Source organism: Sinohyriopsis cumingii, chromosome 14 (genome assembly GCF_028554795.1).
Source record: "Sinohyriopsis cumingii isolate HCF-2022 chromosome 14, ASM2855479v2, whole genome shotgun sequence".
In the NCBI taxonomy this organism is placed as follows: domain Eukaryota; kingdom Metazoa; phylum Mollusca; class Bivalvia; order Unionida; family Unionidae; genus Sinohyriopsis; species Sinohyriopsis cumingii.
In genome coordinates, this window is record NC_142974.1 from 108563300 (window position 1) to 108576656 (window position 13357).

The window sequence follows — 13357 nt, forward strand, 5'->3', positions numbered from 1 at the left end:
GAAATCAAAGAATATCCTTCAGCCATAGAAAAAAGTCGTTAAATACTCTGTCAGTTAGACGCTGTGATTTGTTTACAAATAGTTATATGAGGAAAAATCGGGTTTTAACGTCGTTTGATAATGCTGAATCCTTACATTCACAACCGTCACATAGCATGCCCCACGGACAGTTTACCACCTTGAAATAGCATGCCCATTGATAACTATTAAGGTAGGGAGGGGATCGGAAGTAATTAAACCAAGTGCAAAATATTTCTTTTAAATCGACAGAAAATGAGAGATAAATCCAAATATTGTTCTTTTCACGTCATTTATGTTTATAGCTTTGATAATATTTTCCATCATGCACGTGCTGACAGTGCTCATATTATGGATAACGCGAGACTGTCTGAAGTTAGCTACAGTTAATTACCTAGCTTGATTACCTAGCCTATCTTGTAATCGCTACGTAACAACACTTACTTACAGTTAATTACCTAGCTTGATTACCTAGCCTATCTTGTAATCGCTACGTAACAACACTTTTAACTGCTTTGATTACCAACACACATGCACAAGCACACACGCGCACACACCCCCCCCCACACATACACATAGACACACCTGTGAAATCAATTACAGAATGACAGGGAGTTGCCTTGGCCCTATTTTTGGTAGACAATCTTAACTATATAAAAACGGCGATGCTTATTATGTGACATATTTGTTTTAGGACTAATCTTGAAAATGGGGATGCTTATTATGTGACATATTTATTACAAGACTGATCTTGAAAATGGGGATGCTTATTATGTGACATATTTATTACAAGACTGATCTTGAAAATGGGGATGCTTATTATGTGACATATTTATTACAAGACTAATCTTGAAAATGGGGATGCTTATTATGTGACATATTTATTACAAGACTGATCTTGACATTGGGGATGCTTATTATGTGACATATTTGTGACAGGACTAATTCTGAAATCGGGGTAATGTTTATTATGTGACATATTTGTTACAAGACTGATCTTGAAAACCGGGATGCTTATTATGTGACATATTGTTACAAGACTGATATAGAAAACGGGGATGCTTATGATGTAGTATATTTGTTACAAGACGGATGTAGAACACGTGGATGCTTATGATGTGGCATATTTTTTACAAGACTGATGTAGAAAACGGGGGAATGTGTATTATGTGACAAATGTGTTACAAGACTGATATAGAAAATAGGTGGGTATAGCCGAATAATTTCCAACGAAATTAGCTAGCAATTATCGCCTGCATTATTGTCAAAATAAACATCATTACATGGGAAACGAACCCTGTTTATTCAGTAATTTCCTTGGGACTACATGTGTATGCTCCATCGTTCGTTTTAGTTTTAGTTCTACTGGTCATAAACGGGAAGTGCTTAGGTGCCGTCCATTTCGTACGTACGCATGGAGGGGGTTAACCCAAATGCATATGCTTGCGTATGGGGCGGGGTCTACTGATAATGTACGTAAGCATAGGAAACGGAGGGGCGGGAACCTTGATAATAATTTGTCTAATATGTAACCTATTCGACTGGGTTCAGTCGGCATTTGAATTTTAGTGGACGCTAGACAAACGTTTTAAAGTTACGCAGCTTATTTCTTTGATGAAGCCATACATTCAACGTCGTCGGATTATCTGTTTTATTAAACACGTTAATATTAGTAATCCTTGATCGTTTCTGCTTGGATTAAATATAGGCCCTTACTTAGACTTCGTGGGGTGGGGGAGCGTCAAGCATACGTATGCAGGTGGGACAGGGGTTTTAAAACGTACGCATGTGTGCATGGAGGGGGAGGGGTAAAGGTTTGCCAGAATTTTGCGTACGTACTAAATGGATAGCCCCTTACCATCTTAGGATGCTCAGGCGCAGCAAACACGCACATATAAAACCGCTCACATATAAAACCGCTGGCGATAGGAAAAAGTAAATGCCAGTAACATACCTTGCGTATAAAAATGGGTGGATTACCACCGTGATTATGTTAGAATGGTTTATCATGCATGGCTTTGGAACGTATTTATCCACACTAGGTCCTCTACTTTGACTCGCCTGAATAATGTTAAGGTGTTACGTTTTATTCTGGACCTTCCCTGCACACCGAAGCCTATCTGTCATGACACAGATGTCACTGGTGATACCAACACAATTACAGCTAGGACAGTAAAGTCTGCAAATGCATCTCTGTACTCTTGAAGAAGAGTTTTACAGGCTTAAGTTGGTATCCAGTTCAATGTGTTTATGACTACCTAGCACGTAGATGGTATTTAGATGTCTCGTGCCTATGAAATGTGGAAATTTGCAGATTAGAAGAACCAGTAGTTGCCATTGAGTTAAATGTCCACACTCTTTAAACCACTTGCATATAACGCTTCATTTCGATATTGATTTTCATGACACGATTCTCTGTAACGAATTGAGTCCAGTGGATTGGCTTAATTTCGATATTGATTTTCATGATAAGATTCTCTGTAATTAATTGAGTCCAGTGGATTCGTTTCATTTCGATATCGAGTTTCATGATAGGATACTCTTTAACGAACTGAGTACAGTGGATTGGCATCGTTTCGATATTGATTTTTATGATAAGATATTCTATAACGAACTGAGTCCAGTGGATTGACATCGTTTCGGTATTAATTTCCATGACTAAATATTCTATAACGAATTGAGTTCAGTGGATTGGCATCGTTTCCATCTTGATTTTCGTGATAAGATATTCTATAACGAATTGAGTTCAGTGGATTGGCATCGTTTCGATATTGATTTACATGACAAGATGCTCTCTGAAGAATTGAGTGCAGTGGATTGGCTTTATTTCGATAGGAATTTTCATGATAAGATAATCTATAAGAATTGAGTCCAATATATTGGCATCATTTCGATATCGATTTTCATGATTAGAACTATGTACAGTATATTGGCTTAATTCGATATTGATTTTCATGATCAGATACACTATAACGAATTGAGTTCAGTGGATTGGCTTAATTTCAATATTGATTTTCATGAAAAGATACTCTCAAAAACGAATTGAGTTTAATTGGACAGTTTTATTTCGATATTGATTTTCATAATAAGATTGTAACGAATTAAGTCCAGTGGATTGGCTTAATTTCGATATTGATTTTCATGATAAGATGTTCTGTAACGAATTGAGTCCAGTGGACCAGAAAAACTTTGAAATATAAAAAGTCTTTACAGAATATACGATACATAACAGTAATTTCTTTAGGACTAAAATTTGTTTCTATATGCGAAAGTTCAGAACACCAAATGTTAAGTGCAGGCATTTCGATCAATATGACATTAATGACATGTTCCATATGATAAGTGTTTTATGCAAGTTCTATTCACCATTGAAGATATCCAGGACATTGCAAAACATCTAAACGCATGTCATAACGGTTTTATGTGTAGCCCAACTCAATTATAGTCCCATAGCTTACATATATACTGATTGTGTTCAGGTGTTTAATTACTGCTTGGGTGCATGACAAATAAGACGAAACATATAAAACCTATGGTGTTCAATGATGATGGTGACAATCATTTTAACTATACAAATACATGACATACGTGAGAGAAAAATGTTTAAAGACAAAGTTATAAGTCATTATTGCTAAGAAGACAAGATAGATGAGCCGATCATAACGTATTCAGATATGGGTTTTGGATTTCAAACATATATCCCACTATTAATTTACTAGTGATGATAAACACTTAATTATCAACGCACTAAGTTATCAAAACACTTGTATTTATTCAGGCCATGACCGACAATTAGTTATCAAGACACTTGTATTCATTCAGGCCATGACAGACACTTAGTTATCAAGACACTAGTATTCATTCAGGCCATGACAGACACTTAGTTATCAATACACTAGTATTCATTCAGGCCTTGACAGAAAATTAGTTATTAAGACACTAGTATTCATTCAGGCCATGACAGACAATTAGTTATCAAGACACTAGTATCCATTCCGGCCATGACAGACACTTAGATATCAAGACACTTGTATTCATTCAGGCCATGACAGACACTTAGTTATAAAGACACTTGTATTCTTTCAGGCCATGACAGACAGCTATCAAGACACTAGCTATAAAGTCCAAAAAATCAACGTTGAATTTCAGCTCAGAATTAAATATATCATGGAGAAGGTATCTAAAATAGCTATAATTGTTCACGAACCAACATTATCAGCCGCAATATAAATAAAGTCTCTTGATTATGCCTTAGATATATATATATATATATATATATATATATATATATATATATATAAATCTTCAATCCGAACAGTATTAGGATGGCCAGAGATACCACCTGTTTATCAAGGACCAGTAGAACCAAACCAAGATGATTTCCTCACGGATAAAAAAATATTTATGAAACTTCCAGTGTATCGAAAACCTTATCCATGGAACATAACAGATATATCTTATTATATTACTATGTTTGATGCTACAAGACATCCTGGGTTATTATATCATGACGATATATCTCACGAGGATAAAAATATTTCATCGACGAAAAATAAATCATTTTCCGACGTCATTAAGTAACAGCATGAACAAGTAAGTAATAAACTCCGACATTTATTTTCCAGTGTTGCACAAAATTACAACGATGGTATAAAACAACAGATCATTGAGTCAATACAACATCTAAACCATGTTGCATCAGACCTCGAGTTTATCAATAAACATATCGTTGTATTTGTGATTGACTGGAGTGATCATGTAACCATACACCAACGTAAAAGCATTTAAAAAGTTGTTTCTAAGACACCAGACGATCACAGAAGAACAATTACCAAATCTTATAGTACCAGGATTTAACACCGACGAATTAAACAAAAATCACTCAACGACATCATACATCGCATATTCTCATAAAATCGTCAGGTCATGGAGAAAAGGAGCCCCGGCCGCCAGTAGGTACATTTAAGTATAACATCAACCATCGTAGTCAATCTTGTATGTGATGCATTTGACGGCAGCAATCAAATAGATCTTGAACAATCAAGTCAGGCTCAGCAGGGATACATTTTATATACATTTACACCTCAAGTACCTCCCGGATATTTGGTCGTACAAGAAACCATTAATCCGGTTTATCTGCGATGTCATAATTCGTTATTATCATGGATACATTTCAAGCTTACTAACCAAACCGGACACCTTGATTTGAGACATGAAGTTTTGAATTTAAATCTATATGTAAGATCATATCACTTCATGTTCGTAGAGCATTTTGTAAGATCTGTTTCTGAGTCGAACTTGGTGTTTTACAAATAATTCTTCCTTGATTTAATCATGGGGCATTGTATAATGTAACAAGACGTGAGAGGTTATGTATTTGATGGGTTTTTGCCCATAATGTTTCAGATTATCAAACAATTTCATCACACTGATGGGTGTATTACTCAAATGTGTTATGATTATTAACCGATTCCATCAAATTGATAGGTATAGTAATAAAATGTATTATGATTATTAGTCAAATTCTTCAGATTATCGATAAAAAAAATAACATCATAATCTGATTCTGAATAAATAGTATTACCAGAAATAAAAATAATATTATTTACTATAGTTAGAAATGAATTATTTCCCCAACAGCTCTGTCGTCGACTTCATCATCGACTTTTGTTTATCTGTTACAATTTCTTTCATTTTCACAACCCGTTACTACTTCCACTTTGCTTAGCTGTTACTGAGAGTGCTTTAACAATGATTATGGTCACTGGTGATAGCGCTTTCATTTTCACTTTTTTTCCAGTAAAAGAGTTACATGCAGACATAATCATTTTTCAGTTGCCTTACACGTGTATTCACAATATGTTTTGTTTCGTATTCTTGAGATAATTCTGATCTATTTTTTCAATACGAATTGTTCAACTTCTGCATCTTTGACTGCTGCCAAGGATTATAACTTATACTGCTGAATTAGCTTAATGAATCTGTCTTCGGCTGGTAGTATATATCTATCTTCAAATTTTCGTTGTTGTAAAGATTCAAAATCACAAATAATTTTCTCAGAATCAGTAATTTTTATACCACTATTATGTATTTTTTAAAATTTTATAAATAATATCATTAATATTTTCGAAATTCATTATATAATAAATATCCGTTTAAAATAAAAAATATTTACACAACACTAAATTATTTATATAGACAGCACAACTCCCATGTAAACTTCCCGATTACCAAACAACATTCTTGCAAATTCAGAGGGCGATACGAAATATATATACAACACAAACCCCGTGTGAAATCCTAGATTGTTAAACGACATTCTAGCAAGCCTAGATGGTACATATATACAGCATATAAAATTTTAGATCTAAGGACGGCACAAATACCGTGTGAACATCCCAGATTGCCAAACGACATTCTAGCAAATTCAGAGGGAGATAGGACATATTGACAGTATATTTTAGTTCTAATGACGGCACAGTTCATATAGCAGCATATTTACAGTATATGCAATCTTAGTTCTAAGAACGGCACAACGTATAATATTATCAATCTTATTTCTAAGGACTGCACAATACTAACTTATTATATAACTTAACTCTATGGACTGCACGATACATATACAGGGTCCTTCTGTACGTTCAACATATTTCAGCAAACCCTCCCCATAATCAACACCGGGGAGGGCAAAAGTGCACCCACCTCGTGGTGACATGGTGGAGGGTGTACTTTTTTCATTGAAATTCGAGCTTGGAGAGAACCCGAATAATAAACGGGTAATATGCTATATAAGCTAAGGAATATTAGTAAACCCAAAAGTAGCTCACACAATGGGCGTGGATTATTCGTTGTTTGTCATTTTCTTTTTCTTAATTATTATCTAGAGGAGGCAATAAACCTGACATATTCAGAAAAATAACGATAATGTTTCTTTGGTAACCAACCAAACAAAACACTATTCATCAGTAAATACAAATTATTTATAAGATACACGCTCTAACTCTATCTGGCAGAGCTATATCCCTTGACTTAGTCCAATGACAAAGTCAGTGACGTTGCATTTTCTATCTTACAATAGAATTATAATCTGAAGTAAGATACCTTTTTTGTATTTCTTTGAAAATACCGATTTGGTTATATTATTTGCACAACACGATGGGAAAAATTAATCAGAAAAAATAAATTATTTATAAGCGAATACCGTTGTAAAACACAGGCAAGTTAACTTTTTAATCGCTCTATCTTTTACCTGACATAATTATTTTCTTTCATCAGGCGTGTTTGTATTTAGCACAATTTGAGACACTGAAATATTATTTTTTCATTATATTTGTTCGAAAACGCCGATTTAGTTATGTTATCCGCAACGCGCTGAACCGAAAGGATGTAAATATTAAAACGTTTGCCGGATGCATTCATTGATCGAAATATCATTTCTACATATATCTCAATATTTGCGGATTTGACTACCCATTTTGCAATTATTTTGTATTTACCAGTACCACCAAATTTACAATTTTGACTTTGTGTAATGACCCGCAAATTACTCAAGGAATTATTTTTTGGACCTGAATTGATATGATCGATACAAGTCTGTCTTCGATTATTCCGTGAAAACCCTCGTACACAAACCTATAAGAAAAATAATTTTTCTTCCCATCAACACCAACCATTAGATAACCATTATTATTTAAAAAACCTACTGGTTATTTTAGTCAACAGTTCATAATTACACCATCACGAGACGCCTCATAATGTTTGATAATAGCATGCTTCACAAATTTATTTTGCTCCATTTATATAACAATATTGTCTAAATTAGTAGTTCGAGAATCTGGCGAGAGAATTCAAAGCGTTTTTATGACATTGTCATTGCCGGTGTTATTTTATTATCGTATATCGTTTTAGCTCTCTGTATTTTTTACCACCATATTGCACACACAACTGTGTTTCTTCTCTGACCCCAACACCACAGTTCAAACACGGGTTTGATTCTGAACTCCCTCTACGTACGCTTTGTATGTGAGTTCCACATAATTCGTTTACGCAGGCTTTGCTACAGGAAGTTGTATAACTAAGCATTAGCCATTTGAATTTGTTTAAATCATTATATATATATATATATATATATATATATATATATATATATATATATATATATATATATATATATATATATATAGAAAAACAAACACCATGAAATTAGAAACACGTTAAAAATAAAAAAAACATGCTGAGAATACTTCAGGTAGGAAACGTTATTAGGTCTTTAAATTTGTTCTTGCAGTCGAAATAAGTGAGATTTGAGAGCCCTCTTGAATGTGATGACTGTGTCTTTGTGTCTAAGTTCAGTGGGCAATTCATTCCGAGTTTGCTGGGCCCTGGTATGTAAAAGATCGCTGTCCATATGACTTTGTTTTCATAGCGCGAGTAATGAGTATACAATTGTCAGAAGAGGAGCGTAAGTATCTTGCTGGTTTCTACACATGTGTGAGATCAGTGAGGTATGTTTGAACTACAGTCCGACAGTGAAACGTAGCACAGAGAACACATCTTGTGTTTCATTCTGGATCGAATGGATAGCCAGTGTACGGTACAGAGCAACGGGGGTGTGCTTTGAGTATAATCCGAGCAGTTTTGAACTTTTTGAAGTTTCGTGAGTAGATATTGAGATGAACCAGACTGAATTGAGTTACAATAGTCCAGTCTTGAAAGTACTAATGAACACATGAGTGTTTCAGGGGCATCAACTGAAAGATATTTGCAAATTGAGCTGATGCGTCTCATCTCAAGATATGCAGCTTTGCATATGTTCATGACATGTTGGTGCAATGTGGGACTACTGTCCAGAGTAACACCTAGGTTTCGTACTGATTGTGTGAATTTTATGTTGGCGATGCTGATATTTATTGTTTGAGATAAAAGATGTGGCTGACAAAGTCATTGTCTTGTGATCATAATGGCCTCAGTTTTATCATCATTCATCTGCAGCTTGTTCCATAATTTCACATCAGAAATTCACCTCTCTACACCTTGGATGGTGGCATCAACTATAGTTGGGTGGCCACATTTGTATATTTGTGTATCATCAGAGTACAATTGGTGAGGCACTGCATGATGATCTATGACACTTGAGAGCAACTGAGTGTACATAATGAAGAGAACAGGTCCAAGAACTGACTCCTGTGGAACACCACAACATATATCATCAACTGGGCTGGAGCGTATTCCATTTGCAGATACATTTTGTTTAATGTTGACGAAGTAGGACTTGAACGACAGTAATGCTGTATCATGCATGCCAAATACATGCTGGAGACGGTGAAGTAATATATCATGGCCTATTGTATCAAATGCTGCAGTCAAATCAAGGAGGGTGAGGGCTGTACTCTATCCGCTATCCAACGCAGAGAGAATGTCATTAACTACTTTTATAATAGTAGTTTCAGTACTGTGGCAAGGGCGACATGCAGATTGTACACTGCTAAAAAGACTGTTTGAATAGAGATGAGATACAAGGATGGGATAGTTCAACCTTTATAAGATTTTTGATATGAATGGGAGAATTTAAACTGGGCCGTAGTTCTTTAAATCGTTATGGTCTAGTGTTGGTTTCTTGAGCAGAGGCTTTACAGTGGTAGCTTTGAAAAATGATGGGAATTCCCCATATGAGAGAGAGGTATTAATAACATCAGTTAGTGAAGGCAATACTGGATCTAAGCACTCAAGCAGCAGCGATGTTGGAATTGGATCAAGTTCACATGACTTTGGTGCACTCTTCATCGGGATTGTACATACGAAATCCATAGAGACAGGTTCAAATGCTGCTAATTGTTGCCGCTCAAATTCTGTATCCCGCCTGTATGGTGATGAAGAGTCAATTGAAATTGTGGTGTCAAGATTATCTCTAATGGTTTGTACTTTGTCACGGAAGAAATTTGCAAACATGTCCAGAAGGTCGACTGGAGAGAAGATAGTTGGAAGTGGTGTTGATTTGTTAGTTGACATTAGCCTGTTAGTAATTCTCGTAGAGCTCTTTGCAGCTGTAACTTTCCATGTCTTGAGCTGATTTAACTGCATGGACTATATTTGTGACATTCTTCTTAGCGACTGCATAGATTTGCTTATGAATAGTGAGTCTGGTGGAATGCCAGAGCCTCTCAGCTTTACGGCGGTCTCTTTTAGCAGTACGAAGCTGGTTCCTAATACTGCTATATCATGGAGAACACTTTTGAATTGATACTCTGCACTTTGTAGCTGTGACATGTTTGTCAAGCAATGAACGCAAACAGTTATCGAGTTTTTCTGTTGTAGGAGGTAAGCACGTTGTTAAGTTAGCTTGGATGTCGTGCATTAGTTTGGTCTAGTTATCATACGGAGGTTTTTCTTAGTAGCAGATTAAGGTGGATAGTTAGGGACTGATACGTCAAGATGGCATATAATGCAGAGGTGATCTGATGCAAGGTCATGGGATACCTTGGAAGACCGTATAATGTTATCATCAGGTCTATGAAGAATCCAGTCTAAGATGTGACCATGTTTAGGGTGGGTTGGTTAACGGACTGTTTTAGGTTGAAAACATTAATGACATCTATGAGTTTTGATGTATCTGAGTTTCCGGGACAGTCAAAGTGAAAGCTGGAATCTCCGAGAATAATCAGGTTGCCACCTATCCAATTTCCACAGTCCAGGAGATTCGGAAACTGCTCAAAAAAGAGAGTCAGCCAGCTTGTTTTTTGTACTAGGAGGAGGGCGGTATAGGCAAGAAAAATAGACTGACCTTTGCTTCAGCGTGAGTGTGGTTTGGACTAGTTCAAACGATATGTGGTCCAAATTGAATGTTTTGGTGTAGTTAAGACATTTTATCATGGAGTTCTTGGTGAGGACAGCAATTCCACCTCCGCGAAAATTACGGGGGAACCACTTGATGGAGCAACCAGTGAGTGTTAGATCCGCACACTTGGGCTCATAGCCTGATGTTTTTAGCCATGTTTCTGTCAGGAAAAATATGTCAACAGTTTGGTCGTTGATACAATTAACTATTTATGTGCGCTTTTCCGGTTGTCCTACTGACTGGGAATTGAATAATGCAATGCGCAGATGTATTTCTTGGATAATCGACTCAAAGGTTGACGAATTAATATGGATTTTAATTAGGTTATCTAAATGAAAGGTCCAATTTTTTTAATGGTCGTGACGAAATAAGGGAGATAACCTGGGATTCATCTGCCTGTTCTTACCCGGCCAGCTTTGAAACAACGTTTCTTTTTTCGCTTCTGTTTAAATTTAGGTAATGATGAATGCAGTCCCAGTTCGTTTAGACTAGAGCACAATGTAGTGTGGAGAGCCAAGGAGTGATCATTTAAAGCAACTAATGAGGGTCCATCGTAGCTTAAACGGGTTGACTGAAGAGTATCACGTGATGGCAGTTTGTTCAAAAACAGTGAATCACGACGGCTGAGAAAAAGTCTAATTGTTTTCATTTCCAAAACAAGTAGATGAAGAAACACATACGAATTTAGCAGCCAATACATAATGAACACAATAACGTAGATGAAAACAGGGAACAAGCACAAATATCATGAAAACGGCACTAAGAAACGGAACAGCTGCTTCAAGCGGTCATCTTGTCTCTTATTCGTACATCAAGTTATTTAAGTGTTTTAATTCATGACTATTTGGTACATAAAGTTATTTAAATGTTTTAATTCATGACTTTTAATTACAGAAATTTATTTAAATATTTTGAATAATGACTACTAAGTACACGAATTTATTTAAACTACTAATTACAGAAATTTATTTACATGTTTTAATTAATAACTACTAAGTACACAAAGTTATTTACATGTTTTGATTCTCGACTACTAATTGCACAAAGTTATTTAAATGTTTTGATTCATGACTACTAATTACAGAAAGTTATTTAAATGTTTTGATTCATGACTACTAATTACAGAAATTTATTTACATGTTTTGATTCATGACTACTAAGTACAGAAAGTTATTTACATGTTTTGATTCATGACTAGTAAGTACACAAAGTTATTTAAATATTTTGATTCATGACTACTAAATACAGAAATTTATTTACATGTTTTGATTCATGACTACTAAGTACAGAAAGTTATTTACATGTTTTGATTCATGACTAGTAAGTACACAAAGTTATTTAAATGTTTTGATTCATGACTACTAATTACAGAAATGTATTTACATGTTTTGATTCATAACTACTAAGTACAGACAGTTATTTACATGTTTTGATTCATGACTAGTAAGTACACAAAGTTATTTAAATGTTTTGATTCATGACTACTAAGTACATCAAGTTATTTACATGTTTTGATTCATGACTAGTAAGTACACGAATTTATTTAAACTACTAATTACAGAAATTCATTTAAATGTTATGACTCATGACTAGTAAGTACATATTTATTCAAATGGCTTGTGTTATTTTGTTAAGAATTCCAATCTGTGTCTATGAATAATGATAACATATGATGCTTGTCTGAAATAAATAAGATATGATAAGAATAGCGTACATATTAGGATATATTTTCAATTATTGAGTCTAGAATTAGCGTAGAGACATGCATGAAACGTAATTTATATGCGAAAGCTAATCATTGTTTTGATAATGAAAATATATCAAGGTCCGTCTCAATGGTTAATATAGGTGCATCCACAATTTGTATGTTTTGGCCATGTGCCAAGCAAATATATTAAAAACCTTTCGTGGATAAACAATTAAATTAATACAAATATTCCAGAAACAAAGACTGTATTGAATCAAAATAATTATTTTCGCGGATGTTAGAAGTAGATTTGGCCCTTTTTAAATAATAATGTTTGCCATTTCTTTGTTATTTTTGTATATACTAGTGTGTAGTATATACTGTTCTTATTATATATATATATATATATATATATATATATATATATATATATATATATATATATATATATATATATATATATATATATAATGTTCAATATATGACTGTGTTTAGTTTTATTTTAATCAAACGTGTTTACAGTGTCACATAATGTTTTCTAGTCATTGAATTATTTCTGTTTGTGTTCTTGATAACTCAGTGACCTTGTAATCTCCATTCTATAATGATGTTTTTCATTAAAATTTGAGTAGAACTGATCTATTTATTCAAAATATTTTGTCAAGTATGAACAGTTATACTTTGAAGGGACTCAACGACTAAACGATTCACTAAGATACAAATTAAAACAAGCTTATATGTTCCCATAACCAAAAACTGTTTTTGCATCTAATATTGCCAGTAGTCAGCAGTAAATGTGTTTTTAATGTTGCTATCAT